Source organism: Stenella coeruleoalba (genome assembly GCF_951394435.1).
Source record: "Stenella coeruleoalba genome assembly, chromosome: 18".
In the NCBI taxonomy this organism is placed as follows: domain Eukaryota; kingdom Metazoa; phylum Chordata; class Mammalia; order Artiodactyla; family Delphinidae; genus Stenella; species Stenella coeruleoalba.
Window position 1 is genome coordinate 365,046 of NC_137164.1, and position 15,021 is coordinate 380,066.

General features: G+C 42.3%; 1 protein-coding gene across 4 annotated transcripts in view; it reads right to left on the reverse strand.

Moving 5' to 3' along the window:
* Window positions 1-6,269, reverse strand: part of CPAP (centrosome assembly and centriole elongation protein) — a 54,176-nt gene extending 47,907 nt beyond the window's left edge. For 3 of the 4 annotated variants that reach the window (XM_079902706.1, XM_079902707.1, XM_079902704.1), the window contains exon 1: window positions 5,804-5,962. The gene's annotated coding sequence lies outside the window, so the exon portion shown is untranslated. Of the gene's footprint in view, window positions 1-5,803; window positions 5,963-6,218 lie in introns of those variants that run through there. The other variant, XM_079902705.1, reaches the window with a different exon arrangement.
* Window positions 6,270-15,021: the final 8,752 nt, after the last annotated feature.

Consider the following 15,021-nt stretch of genomic DNA (forward strand, 5'->3'; position numbering starts at 1 on the left):
GATGAGAAAAGTGGAATCAAAGTCTGACACGAGGGCTTCCCTGGTGGCGCAGTGGTTGAGAGTCCGCCTGCCGATGCAGGGGACGCGGGTTCATGCCCCGGTCCGGGAGGAGCCCACATGCCTTGGAAAGGCTGGGCCCATGAGCCATGGCCACTGAGCCTGCACATCCAGAGCCTGTGCTCTGCAACGGGAGAGGCCACAACAGTGAGAGGCCCGCGTACCGAAAAAAAAAAAAAAAAGTCTGACACGAATACTGTGTGATTCCACTTAGTATGAAGTTTGAGAAGAGGCAGAATAAACTCCCAGGTCCAGAAGTCAGAAGCATGGCTGTCTAGGAAGCTGGTATCGCCTGGGAAGGGGTTTCTGCCTTCAGGATGCTAGGGATGTTCTGTATCTGGGAGGTGACTACACTGGTATATATGTTTGGGCTGTACACTTAAGATTAAGGCACTCTGAGAATTCCCTGGCAGTCCAGTGGTTAGGACTCCGCACTCTCGCTGCCAAGGGCCCAGGGTTCGATCCCTGGTTGGGGAACTAAGATCTGGCAAGCCACATGGTGTGGCCAAAAAAAAAAAAAAGATTAAGGCACTTTACTGGATATCTCTTACTCCTGAATAATTTTTTTAAACTGTGGTAAGCAAACTAATTCTAACTATTTCTGAGTTGGAAACCTATGTAAAAAGGCAAAACTCTTCATCAGAATCAACCAAGTAACCCTGACTGAATTTAAACGACCTCGTCAGGAAACTTATGAAATCCAAATTTAGAACAAAGACAAGCTACAAGGTCATTCTGTAACATCAAAAACCAGAAAAGGTTTTTAAAAACAACAGAAAAGATCAATGAAACTAAAAGCTGGTTCCCTGAAAGGATAAACAAAATTGATAAACCACTGGCCAGACTCATCAAGAAAAAGAGGGAGAGGGCCCAAATCGATAAAATCAGAAATGAGGTACTTCCCTGGTGGCGCAGTGGGTAAAGAGTCTGACTGCCAGTGCAGGGGACACGGGTTCAGGCCCTGGTCCGGGAGGATCCCACATGCCACGGAGCAACTAGGCCAGTGCGCCACAACTACTGGGACTGCGAGCCACAACTACTGAGCCCATGTGCCACAACTATCGAAACCTGTGCACCTAGAGCCCGTGCTCCGCAACAAGAGAAGCCAGTGCAATGAGAAGCCCGTGCACAATTAAGAGTAGCCCCCACTTGCCACAACTAGAGAAAGCCCAGGTACAGCAGTGGAGACGCAATGCAGCCAAAAATAAATAAATAAATAAATTTATTTTTAAAAAATTTCAAAAGATTGCATTACGTTCCTTAAAAAGAAAAAAAATGAAAGAGAAGTTACAACCAACACTACAGAAATACAAAAGATCATATGAGACTATTATGAGCAACTATATGCCAATAAAATGGACAACCTAGAAGAAATGGACAGATTCTTAGAAAGGTACAATAATCTCCCAAGACTGAGCCGGGAAGAAGTAGAAAATATAAACACATATATATGGAATTTAAGAAAAAAAAAATGTCATGAACAACTTAGGGGTAAGACAGGAATAAAGACACAGACCTACTAGAGAATGGACTTGAGGATATGGGGAGGGGAAAGGGTAAGCTGTGACATAGCGAGAGAGTGGCATGGACATATGTACACTACGAAACGTAAAATAGCTAGTGGAAAGCAGCCGCATAGCACAGGGAGATCAGCTCGGTGCTTTGTGACCACCTAGAGGGGTGGGATAGAGAGGGTGGGAGGGAGGGAGATGCAAGAGGGAAGAGATATGGGAACATATGTATAACTGATTCACTTTGTTATAAAGCAGAAACTAGCACACCATTGTAAAGCAATTATACTCCAATAAAGATGTAAAAAAAAAAAAAGAAAGAAAAAGAAAATATGAACAGACCAATTACCAGTACTGAAACTGAATGAGTAACTAAAAAACTCCCAACAAGCTAGAGTCCAGAACCAGATGACTTTACGGGTTAATTCTACCAAACACTGAGAGAAGAGTTAACGCCTACTGTTCTCAAACTATTCCAAAAAATTGCAGAGGGAGGAACACGTCTGAACTCATTCTATTTAAATGTGCCACCATCACCCGGATACCAAAACCAGACAAAGACATCACAAAAAAAAGAAAATCACAGGTCAGTATCACTGATGAACACAGATGCAAAAATCCTCAACAAAATTCTAGCAAACCAACTCCAACAATACATTAAAAGGATCATACACCATGATCAAGTGGGATTTATCCCAGAGATGCAAGGATTTTTCAATATCTGCAAATCAATTAATGTGATACAACACATTAACAAATTGAAGAATAAAAACATTATGATCATCTCAGTAGATGCAGAAAAAAACTTTTGATAAAATTCAACATTCATTTATGATAAAAACTCTTAGGAAATGGGCATAAAGGGAACATCCCTCAACATAACAAAGGCCATATATAACAAACCCATAGCTAACATCATACTCAATAGTGAAAAGCATTTTTTCTAAGATCAGGAACAAGAAAAGGATGCCCACTCTCACCACTTTTATTCAACATGGTTTTGGAAGTCATAACCACAGCAATCAGAGAAGAAAAAGAAAAGGAATCCAAATAGGAAAAGAAGTAAAACTGTCACTGTTTGCAAATGACATGATGCTATACACAGAAAATCGTAAAGATACTACCAGAAAACTACTAGAGCTCATCAATGAATTCAGTAAATTTGCTGAACACAAAATTAATACACAGAAATCTGTTGCATTTCTATACACTTATAATGAAATGTCAGAAGGAGAAATTAAGGAAACAACCCCACTTGCCATCACATAAAAAAATGAAATACTTATGAATAAACCTACCTAAGGAGGCAAAAGACCTGTACTCCAAAAACTATAAAACACTGATGAAAGAAAATGAAGACAACACAAAAAGATGCAAAGCTATACTGTGTTCTTGGATTGAAAGAATCAATATTGTTAAAATGACCATACTACCCAAGGCAATCTACAGATTCGATGCAATCCCTATCAAATTACCAATGGCATTTTTCACAGGACTAGAGCAAAAAATTTTAATTTGTATGGAAGCACAAAAAACCCCGAATAGCCAAAAGAATATTGAGAAAAAAACAACAGAACTGGAGAAATCACACTCCCTGATTTCAGACTATATTACAAAGCTACAGTAATCAAGACAGTATGGCACTGGCACAAAAACAGACATACAGATCAATGGAACAGGATAGAAAGCCCAGAAATAAACCCACACACTTATGGTCAATTAATCTATGACAAAGGAGGCAAGAATACACAATAGAGAGAAGACAGTCTCTTCAATAAGTGGCGCTGGGAAAACTGGACGGCTACATGTAAAAGAATGAGATTAGAACATTCTGTAAGGCCATATACAAAAATAAATTCAAAATGGATTAAAGACCTAAATGTAAGACAGGATACTACAAAACTCCTAGAGTAAAACACAGGCAGAACACTCTTTGACACAAATTGTAGCAATATTTTTTCAATCCGTCTCCTGAGTAATGAAAATAAAATCAAAACAAAAAAACAAAATGGGACCTAATAAAACTTAAAAGCTTTTGCACAGCAAAGGAAACCATAAGCAAAACAAAAAGACAACCTGCAGAATGGGAGAAAATATTTACAAACGAAGCAACCAACAAGATATTAATTTCCAAAATATAAAAACAGATCATACAGCTCAACATCAAGAAAACAAACAACCCAATCAACACATGAGCAGAAGACCTAAATAGACGTTTCTCCAAAGAAGACATACAGATGGGCAACAGGCAAATGAAAAGATGCTTAACATCAGTAATCATCAGGGAAATGCAAATCAAAACCACAATGAGGTATCACCTCACACCAGTCAGAATGGCATCACTAAAAAGTCTACAAATAATGAATGCTGAAGAAGGTGTGAAAAGGGAACACTCCTACACTGTTGGTGGGAATGTAAGTTAGTGCAGCCACTATGTAGAACAGTAAGGAAGCTCCTTAAAAAACTAACAGAACTACCATATGATCCAGCAATCCCACTCCTGGTCATATATCTACAGAAAACCCTAATTCTAGAAGATACATGCACCCCAATGTTCATAGCAGCACAATTTACAGTAGCCAAGACATGGACGCAACCTAAATGTCCACTGACAGATGAATAAGGAAGATGTGGTACATATATACAATGGAGTAGGAGCCATAAAAAATAATGGAAAATTGCCATTTGCGGCAACATGGATGGACCTAGAGATGACCACATTAAGTGAAGTCAGACAGAGAAAGACACGTATCATATGATATAACTTATATGTGGAATCTAAAAAAAAAAAAAGATACAAATGAACTCATTTACAAAACAGAAACAGACACAGAAAACACTTACGGTTACCAAAGTAGATTGGCAGGGGGTGGGGGTGGGAGGCATAAATCAGAAGTTTAGGATTAACAGACACACGCTACTAAACATAAAACAGGTAAACAACAAGGATCTGCTGTACAGCACAGGGAACTCTACTCAATATCTTGTAATAACCTATAAAGGAAAACAACCTGAAAAAGAATATGTATGTATGTATAATTGAATCACTTTGCTATACACTTGAAACACAACATTGTAAATTAACTATACTCTAATTAAAACAAAAAAAACTAGCAAAGTTCCCTACTAGACTGGCAAGCGCAAGCACCGATGTGATGCAGCACTCAGACGTCTGCATGTAAAACAGAGCAGGACCCTATGGTCCCTGCCCCCCATGTCCTCAGCCTGCCTTTTTGTCTGTGGAAAAACCAAAGAATAAATTTAACCAGAGAAGTGAGAAAATGCAGAAGCAAAGAAAAGCAGTCAAACAGGACAAAACAATAACAGTTTAGTCATTAAGCAAAGGCAAGGCACTTTAGCTCCTTCTCAAGGGCTGTAGCTAATATCGGGAGCCCTCTCCGGTGGGCTGTCCTGTAGATAATGAAACCCCCATCAGGTGGGAGAAGTGAACTACATTAACTGTAGCCATGACATAAGCTGCCGCGATTCTAAAAACTGGCCTCAAGAAAATGGGAACAAACCGACTTTGGAACCTAAGGTTAACTACTTAAAACAGTCAAGATGACGCTGGCCAGAGCACCGCATGACCAGCTTCAAGATGCCTGTCCGAGCTGCCTGCGTTGCTTCCACGTGGGCTCCTCCCGCCGCCTATAACAGCTCTTGACCCACGACTGTCGACTGTGGCCGCGGAGGGCAGGGGAGGGGAGTCGGCCTTTGGACAGGAGTCGCCCTCCCCGCTCCCGGCACCCAAAAGAAAGCAAACTTTCCTTTCCACCAGCCTTGCCTCTTCACTGGCTTTTGCGCAGGAGCATCCGGAACTCACTTTCGGTAACACATATCTCGCCCACGTAAAAAAGAAACCTCCCCTGCTTCATTTCAGCTTCATCACTATGATCCTAGAGGTATATTTACTGTCGGCATGACGCACAGAAATACAATTCCACCTTAACCTGTTACTTAGTATTGATGCTAAGGCCTTGGTAAAGGGAGCATATACAGCAAAATGCCCAGAATGGATTATTAGGAGGTGGACTCAGATCTTCCTGATATCAAAATCTGTTTGAAACGAACGGACAGCCTTGAAACCTCCAAAGACTACCACGTAAACATTATTTAAAGCAGCGGGCCGGGGGGGATAAATTCTCTACCTCGCGAGGAGGAAAAGGTAGACGCAAACAATTCAAAGCCTCCCTCAGGCCTTGAGAAGTAACTGGTCGCTTAGAAAGGTGACTTACCGGTCTCCCAAAGTACACGTCCTTGAAAGCCACCAACCCACAGCAAAGCTTTCAAACCCGAAGCTTTGCAAGACCGCACCTGCCGGCAGGGAGACCGGCCCAGACCAGCAGGAAGGTGACGCACCGACGCGCTCCTCGCGCAGCTGCGGCCCCGCGCCTCCGCGCAGCAGCTCAGAGTGCAGCCGAGACCACAAGCGGCGGGAGCCCGCGAGAAGCCGCCGCGGAACAGCGCTAGCAGGCCCGACACTGACCCAGAGCTCCCCTCGCCGCCCGGCGCCGCTCCCCGCGCGCCCCGCCGTCCCTCGTGGACGCACGGCGACGAACACACCAGCTCCTGCGGTCCTCCCCACCCCCACCCCACCCCACCCCCGCCACGAAGTCCCGCTCCTCGGCCCCGGCCTCTCAGTCCACTCACGCCAGCGCCCGAGCCGTCGTCGCCGCCGCCGCTACCCTTACAAACCACCCGCCACAGCCTCCGCGGCCAGCCCGGCTCCGCCCAGGCCCCAGGGCTCCTGGGAAATGTAGTTCCTACCTGCCCCTCTGCGCTTGCAAGAGCACGCAGCCGGACTCACGCAAACTACCACTCCCGGCGACCCAGCGTTCCACGTTACTAGGCGCTCACGGCCCGGCGTCTTCCGCCCGGGAGCGGGGGGCAAGGGGTGGTGGTGGCGGGCGGAGAGGCGGGGGGAAACAGTTCCCGGAGAGAACTTCCGGGACAGACCGAGCCCCTCCCCTGCCTTTCAAAACTTCGGCTGGCGCCCTCGCGGTTGGGGCGGGGGCGTCTGTCTAGTTCCGCGTGTCTTTTGTTTTTTGTTTTTGTCTTCTTTGCCACGAGTGACCAAGTAAACGAAAAAAGGACAGTCGGCCACACTCTCTGATGAGTCAAAAGTAACCTTGTGATGAAGTCACTCCTAAAGTAGCTATCGCTCGTCTTTTCTGCCTAATGCGTAGTTGGCTCTTTGCCCATTAGGTAATAAAGCCTAATTTTATTTTGTTTATTTTTTATTAAAATAAACCTAGTTCTGTTTTGAACACTAAAGTGCAAAACTCGAAAACCGTTTTCTTAATTGCCATTGCAGATGCAGACACTGCAAGTTACCATTGTGTACACACCCAGGCTTTGTGTCTGTTTAAATAAATATTTAAAGAAATCAAATGAAGTGCTATTTCCAACAACCGGTACAATGTAAGAAACAAACTACTGTTACCAAGTCCAAGCTTGTATTGCTTGCGCCGCAGGAGAGGCCAATAATCCGAGAGAGCAGTACTTGGGACAAGGACTAACGACTGTATTCGGAAAGCCAGCAGACAGAGAAGATGGTGAGCTTGTGCCCCTAAAGAACCATCTTGCCTGAGTTAGAATTCAGGCTCCTTTTATACTCAAAGAGCAGTAAAGTCAAACATCTCCTGGTTCCCATGAGCCTCTGGAGGGGATGAGTTAATTTCTTCCACCCTGCAGTCAGTCATTCACAGGTGAGCCTGGTCAGGAGGTTTGTGAGCTAAACAAAGGTATTTTAGCTTAATGCTCATCACCTGGCAGGCAGGGTTCCCAGAGATGGGCCGTTGTGTATAACTTAAGCTTACAGGCAACATCCCTTTAGTGATTCACTTGTAATAGAATACAGAAGGTTCTTTCCTATTACAGTCCCCCAGTGTCAATGTCCATTCCACAATCTTGTGGAAAAGAAGCTAATACCATTCTGCTGAATGGAGGTGATGAATATTCCTTAGAATCTTTAGTCAGTCCTTTTTACCCACAGTTGTTTGAACCCGATGAAACTTAGCACTTGTTGTCTAATTTGTAACTGAACGTGGGGTTTTGGCTCCACTTCACAGTACATATGCTAGATTCCTGTATTTCTCTGGACAAAATTAAACAAATTGATTGCCCCTTCTCCAATGGAATTCCCATCTACTTCGGTTGGATGGACAGACCTGTTGGAGGTAAACTCATGAATAGTATAAGCGCCCAAAGTTTTAATGTGATTGGCCACTGCTAGCTCTTTAGCATCATAGATGCTCCTGCCTGGGCACACACCTGCAATGGCCTGCCATACAGTATTCTAAAGGGGCTTAATTTAAGCCTGCTTCTGGGAGCCACTGAGCAGGAGCAAGACAAGGTTGTCCACTCTCACCACTATTATTCAACATAGTTTTGGAAGTTTTAGCCACAGCGATCAGAGAAGAAAAAGAAATAAAAAGAATCGAAATCGGAAAAGAAGTAAAGCTGTCACTGTTTGCAGATGACATACTATACATAGAGAATCCTAAACATGCTACCAAAAAACTACTAGAGCTTATCAACGAATTTGGTAAAGTAGCAGGATACAAAATTAATGCACAGAAATCTCTTCCATTCTTATACACTAATAATGAAAAATCTGAAAGAGAAATTAAGGAAACACTCCCATTTACCACTGCAACAAAAAGAATAAAATACCTAGGAATAAACCTACCTAAGGAGACAAAATTTCTATATGCAGAAAACTGTAAGACACTGATGAAAGAAACAGATGGAGAGCTATACCATGTTCTTGGATTGGAAGAATCAACATTGTGAAAATGACTATACTACCCAAAGCAATCTACAGATTCAATGCAATCCGTATCAAACTACCAATGGCATTTTTCACAGAACTAGAACAAAATAATTGCACAATTTGTATGGAAACACAAAAGTCCCCAAATAACCAAAGCAATCTTGAGAAAGAAAAACAGAGCTGGAGGAATCAGGCTCCCAGACTTCAGACTATAATACAAAGCTACAGTAATCAAGGCAGTATGGTACTGGCACAAAAACAGGAATATAGATCAATGGAACAGGATAGAAAGCCCAGAGATAAATCCACACACATATGGTCACCTTATCTTTGATAAAGGAGGCAAGAATATACAATGGAGAAAAGACAGCCACTTCAATAAGTGGTGCTGGGAAAACTGGACAGCTACATGTAAAAGAATGAAATTAGAACACTCCCTAACACCATACACAAAAATAAACTCAAAATGGATTAAAGACCTAGATATAAGGCCAGACACTATAAAACTCTTAGAGGAAAACATAGGCAGAACACTCTATGACATAAATCACAGCAAGATCCTTTTTGACCCACCTTCTAGAGAAATGGAAATAAAACCAAAAATAAACAAATGGGACCTAGTGAAACTTAAAAGCTTTGCACAGCAGAGGAAACCATAAACAAGACGAAAAGACAACCCTCAGAATGGGAGAAAATATTTGCAAATGAAGCAAATGGCAAAGGATTAATCTCCAAAATTTACAAGCAGCTCATGCAGCTCAATATCAAAAAAACAAACAACCCAATCCAAAAATGGGCAGAAGACCTAATTATACATTTCTCCAAAGAAGATATACAGATTGCCAACAAACACATAAAAGGATGCTCAACATCACTAATCATTACAGAAATGCAAATCAAAACTACAATGAGGTATAGTACAATGACCTCACACCAGTCAGAATGGCCATCATCAAAAAATCTACAAACAATAAATGCTGGAGAGGGTGTGGAGAAAAGGGAACCCTCTTGCACTGTTGGTGGGAATGTAAATTGATACAGTCACTATAGAGAACAGTATGGAGTTTCCTTAAAAAACTAAAAATAGAACTGGCATACGACCCAGCAATCCCACTACTGGGCATATACCCTGAGAAAAGCACAATTCAAAGAGTCATGTACCACAATGTTCATTGCAGCTCTACAATAGCCAGGACATGGAAGCAACTTAAGTGTCCATCAACAGGTGAATGGATAAAGAAGATGTGGCATATATATACAATGGAATATTACTCATCCATAAAAAAAACGAAATTGAGTTATTTGCAGTGAGGTGGATGGACCTAGAGACTGTCATACAGAGTGAAGTAAGTCAGAAAGAAAAACAAATACCATATGCTAACACATATATATGGAATCTAAAAAAGAAAAGATGCAGACGTAGAGAATGGACTTGAGGACACGGGGAGGGGGAAGGGTAAGCTGGGACGAAGTGAGAGAGTGGCATGGACGTATATACACTACCAAATGTAAAATAGATAGCTAGTGGGAAGCAGCCGCATAGCACAGGGAGATCAGCTCGGTGCTTTGTGACCACCTAGAGGGGTGGGATAGGGAGGGTGGGAGGGAGACGCAAGAGGGAGGAGATATGGGGACATATGTATATGTATAGCTGATTCGCTTTGTTATGAAGCAGAAGCTAACACACCATGGTAAAGCAATTATACTCCAATAAAGATGTAAAAAAAAAAGACCAGTTCAGAGGACTTAAGAACTCACCCAGGACAAATCTAGATCCAGAGGTGGGTCTGAGCAGCCATGCTGGCTTCAGCCTGCCATGTCCAGCACAGGCCGGGCACATGACACAGACTGTTCTGAAAACGGTGAAAGATTCATTACAGAGTTTTTTTTTTTTTTTTTTCACTGTTGGGCATTGAGAGCAAGTTAGATTAACCTACATAGCATAGTCTAATATCTTTCACAGTATCTATCATCATTCCCATCTACACACTGATAATTTTGAATCAATTTGAGTGTAAAAGACAATCAATACCTATGAAGTTAATAAATATTAATGCGAAAGAAATGCAGTATATGAGTCTAAAGTTCTACATGGCTTCTTAAAGCATACGTACCCCAAACTGCAATATCAATTAGACATCACATTTGATCTTACTTTGTTAATCTTCGTGTTAAAGGAGAGAACAAATATCAAAATTAAAAGTACAAATTATAAGTCTGACACCTTTAATTAAATAATTAGTTAGTTAATTCGTTTGTTTATTTATTTATTTACTTGCGGTATGCAGGCCTCTCACTGCTGTGGCCTCTCCCGTTGCGGAGCACAGGCTCCGGACGCGCAGGCTCAGCGGCCATGGCTCACGGGCCCAGCCGCCCCGCGGCATGTGGGATCTTCCCGGACCGGGGCACGAACCCGTGTCCCCCGCATTGGCAGGCGGACTCTCAACCACTGCGCCACCAGGGAAGCCCCGTTTATTTATTTTAAAGCGGAGCTGACTGTAGTCCAGAGAGGTGTGGGTCTGTCTGGAGTGACCGGCTTCTAAGGGTCAGACCCCAGAGTGAACACAGGCCTCCCGCCTCTGGGAGGGGCCTCTGCTTCTGCTTCACATCACCGCTGCCATCCACTGCAGCCTCGCTATAGAATCAGAGCTCTAGAATTATGTGAAGGAGAAATCCAGTTCATTCCACAAGACCTTTTAACCATCTTTCGAATATCTAAGGAGGCATTAGGGACTTATAATGTATTTTGTATAGAATTAGGAGATCTACAAGAAGAATTTTATGGAAATTCTGTTTAAAAGTTTTTTAATGTTAAAATTTTATTATACAAATTTCAGGTTTTATACAGAGAATGTTGGAATTCCTCATTTTCCTCAAGATTTTGAAGTTGCAAAATATAACACCTTGGTAAAAGTAAGAATCTGATTTCTATTTGGAGGAACAGAACTGTTTGAAAGTTCTGTTCTAATTATTTTTCCTGTTTGATAATTTTTTTGTTGTTTGAAAAATTGTGCATATCCTGAATAAATATTCCTTAGTATATGAGTTGATTTTTAATAGTCAAGAAAATTTTTACATTTAAAATTTAATGTTTAATTTTTAGCTTATTGTAAAAGAAATGCATGCTTATAATAAAAATGTAAACAGTATAAAATCTTAATATGACATTAAAAAATAAAGGTACTCCTCCCTGTTATTAACAGTTTCTTGTATTTTAAGAGTAGACACCAAGTCTACTTTGACACCAAGTATTTATACTATGTTGAATTTCCATTATTTTTCATTAGAAAGAAAAACAAAAAACTTTTCCTGCGACGTCATACAAATGCAAAATAACACCAGCATTCAAAATGATGTTCCATTTGTATCTTTTAGATATTTTAATAAAATGTTACTTGAAAATAACATTTCTTCTGTGATTAAGAAAATATGAAAAGTGGTACAGTTTAAACATATACAGGTGTACCTATAGCAAAAATACTGGAAGGAAATATAACAAAATAGTACTAGTGATTATATATCTGTAGTAGGACTTCAGATGATTTTTATTTTTTCTATTTACTTTCTATATTTTCTAAATTATATCTGCAAATGAACATGTATCAGTTTTATAATCAACATTTTAAAATGGCGTGTATGGTTTGTTATTTAATGAATGCAGCTTATGAAACAACAACCTGTTTTCCAGGTAGGGACAGAGGGAGGTAAGGAGACGGCCATGGTGGAGCTGAGGTGCCCCCAGAGCCCCAAGGACCCCGGGGACCACAGCTTTCTTATATCCGCACACTTCCTCCCAGCCAACGGCATCGAGGTACAGTCTTCATGTTGACTCCTATGTGTTTATCCACCTTGCTCATAGCTAATTTCTCAGCAAAGGAAAACAATCCCTGGGGTGCAGATTCCTGCTCCTGTTCTGAGTCACTTATGGAAACTTTCCTAATGTCCACACCTCACAGAGATCCCTTCACACACTTCACTAAGCACCTGCTGTGTAGCAAGCAGCCAACTAGAGGCCAGGCCCAAAGATGAAAAGACTTCATACCCCGCCCCTCGGAAACTGCCACCTGGGAGGGACAACACATCGTGATCCCACCCCCCATGACTCAACTGATCCTGAAATGTACGCGAAGTGCCCTGGGCTCAGGGACAGCAAGGAGGGCTGCACAGAGGCCACGACCTCCGCTAGGTCTGTGTCAGGTCAAGGGCATGGTTCCAACCTAAAACAATAATGGAACAAAAACAAACCCAGAGCCGATACCTAAAGTTCCAGTAAAATCTGCAGCCCATGGCAGAGTGTCTTCTGTCCAGAAACTCAGACTTCCGGAGGGCACAGGGCTCCTCGGCAGCGTCCACAGAGCAGTTCCCTCAGGCTCTGGGAGCTCCTCACTTTGCCCCACTCGAGGTGTCAGCTCTGGTTTGAGGAAGGAGATTCACATCTATCCAGGGGCCCAGACCTCCTGTGATGCAGCCCAGGGAAGGGCAGTTATGCAGGGCCCTGGGCCCAGGGCTCGGGCTTGCCGCCCGCTGTCTGCATTCACTCACTGACCTCCAGTCCCGGGACAGGTTATTAAGGAGAGGTCTCTGATACCCAAGGAGTTTTGCCTAATGTTATATCTGGCATCCACTCTTATCCAGATTCCATGAAAACATATAAAAAGTTAACCCAAGGTCAAATGTGTCCAAGAAGGAGAAAGGCTTTTGTTAACCTTTTACCTAAAAATGTATACCATATTTTGTGGAGAATTTAGTTGTGTGGGTAAAAAGTAAGTAAAAATCAAGTTGGAAACCATGATAGGATGTGTTAGTTTTTTCTTCATTGGAAAGGAAGCCGTCCCTTCTGGCCTCCCTCACTCACCTCGTGCGCGACCGTGAGTCTGTTTCCTCGAAGGGAGTAACCCTCCCTGACCAGATGGACAGAGCTTTTCTGTACAAGAGGCTTTTTGAGCTGGCCCTTCTCCTTTGTTAAACCATTTTGGTGGAAATCTCCCAAAATTATGTTAAATTTTACCTTCCTGAATGAAGTGACTTGGACGTGGTGTGTGCCCTGCAGCTAGCGCAGGAGGGTTATGCCGAGCAAACCCTCCACATTCTCCAAGGTCAAGGCGGGGGCAGGATTTCGGGACGACAAACACCCCATCAGGACGGCTGGGATGACGGAGGCATTCGCCTATGCAGGAGCCCCTCCCGGCCTGCCATTACCTTGGTTTGCATGACGTGCCAGCATCCCCGCCTTTCTCCTTGCCAAGGGGGCTACTTTCGTTTAGACCGTGTCCTGTCTCTAACAATGCCTCATTTCCTTTTTTTTTTTTTAATTGCTTTATAAAAGACACTATCCAGAAAACAGAGCTACGTGCCTTAGCTGTGGAGGAAATAATTGCAAAATATGTGTCTGGTATAAAATTTGTTTTTAGAATATATAAATAACTCCTACAAATCAGTAAAGAGAAAAACAACCAGATAAAATTATAGACAAAAGATCTGAACACATAATTTGCAAAAGAAGGTATATGAATGAAAAATAAACACCTGAAAAGATGCTCAACATTATTAGTAATTAGGGAAATGTAAATCCAAACCACGATAAGATACCATTACGCTCCTATCAGAATGGCTAAAATAAGAAAACAAAAAAATCCTGATAATAGCAAGTTTGGGCAAAGATGCAGAGCATTTGGAACTCTCATACACTGCTAAGGAGAATGCGAAATGGTTTAGACACTAGTAAACAGCTTGGTACTTTTTTTTTTTTTTTTTTGCGGTACGCGGGCCTCTCACGGCTGTGGCCTCTCCCGTTGCGGAGCACAGGCTCCAGACGCTCAGGCTCGGCGGCCATGGCGCACGGGCCAAGCCGCTCCGCAGCAGGTGGGATCTTCCCGGACCGGGGCACGAACCCGTGTCCCCTGCATCGGCAGGCGGACTCTCAACCACTGCGCCACCAGGGAAGCCCCCAGCACCACTTATTGACGAGGCTGTTTTTTCTCCATTGTATATTCTTGCCTCCTTTATCAAAGATAAGGTGACCATATGTGCATGGGTTTATCTCTGGGCTTTCTATCCTGTTCCATTGATCTATATTTCTGTTTTTGTGCCAATACCCTAACTGTCTTGATTACTGTAGCTTTGTGGTATAGTTTGAAGTCGGGAAGCCTGATTCCTCCAGCTCCGTTTTTCTTTCTCAAGATTGCTTTGGCTATTTGGGGTCTTTTTTGTTTCCATACAAATTGTAAAATTTTTTGTTCTAATTCTGTGAAGAATGCCATTGGTAGTTTCATAGGGATTGCATTGAATCTATAGATTGCTTTGGGTAGTATAGTCATTTTCACAATATTGATTCTTCCAATCCAAGAACATGGTATATTTCTCCATCTGTTTATGTCATCTTTGATTTCTTTCATCAGTGTTTTATAGTTTTCCAAGTACAAGTCTTTTGTCTCCTCAGGCAGAGTTATTCCTAGGTATTTTATTCTTTTTGTTGCAATGGTAAATGGGAGTGTTTCCTTAATTTCTCCTTCTGATTTTTCGTTGTTGTTGTATAGGAATGCCAGAGATTTCTGTGCATTAATTTTATATCCTGCAACCTGACCCAAATTCATTGATTAGTTCTAGTAGTTTCTGGTGGCATCTTTAGGATTTTCTGTGTATAGTATCATGTTATCCACAAACAGTGACAGTTTTACT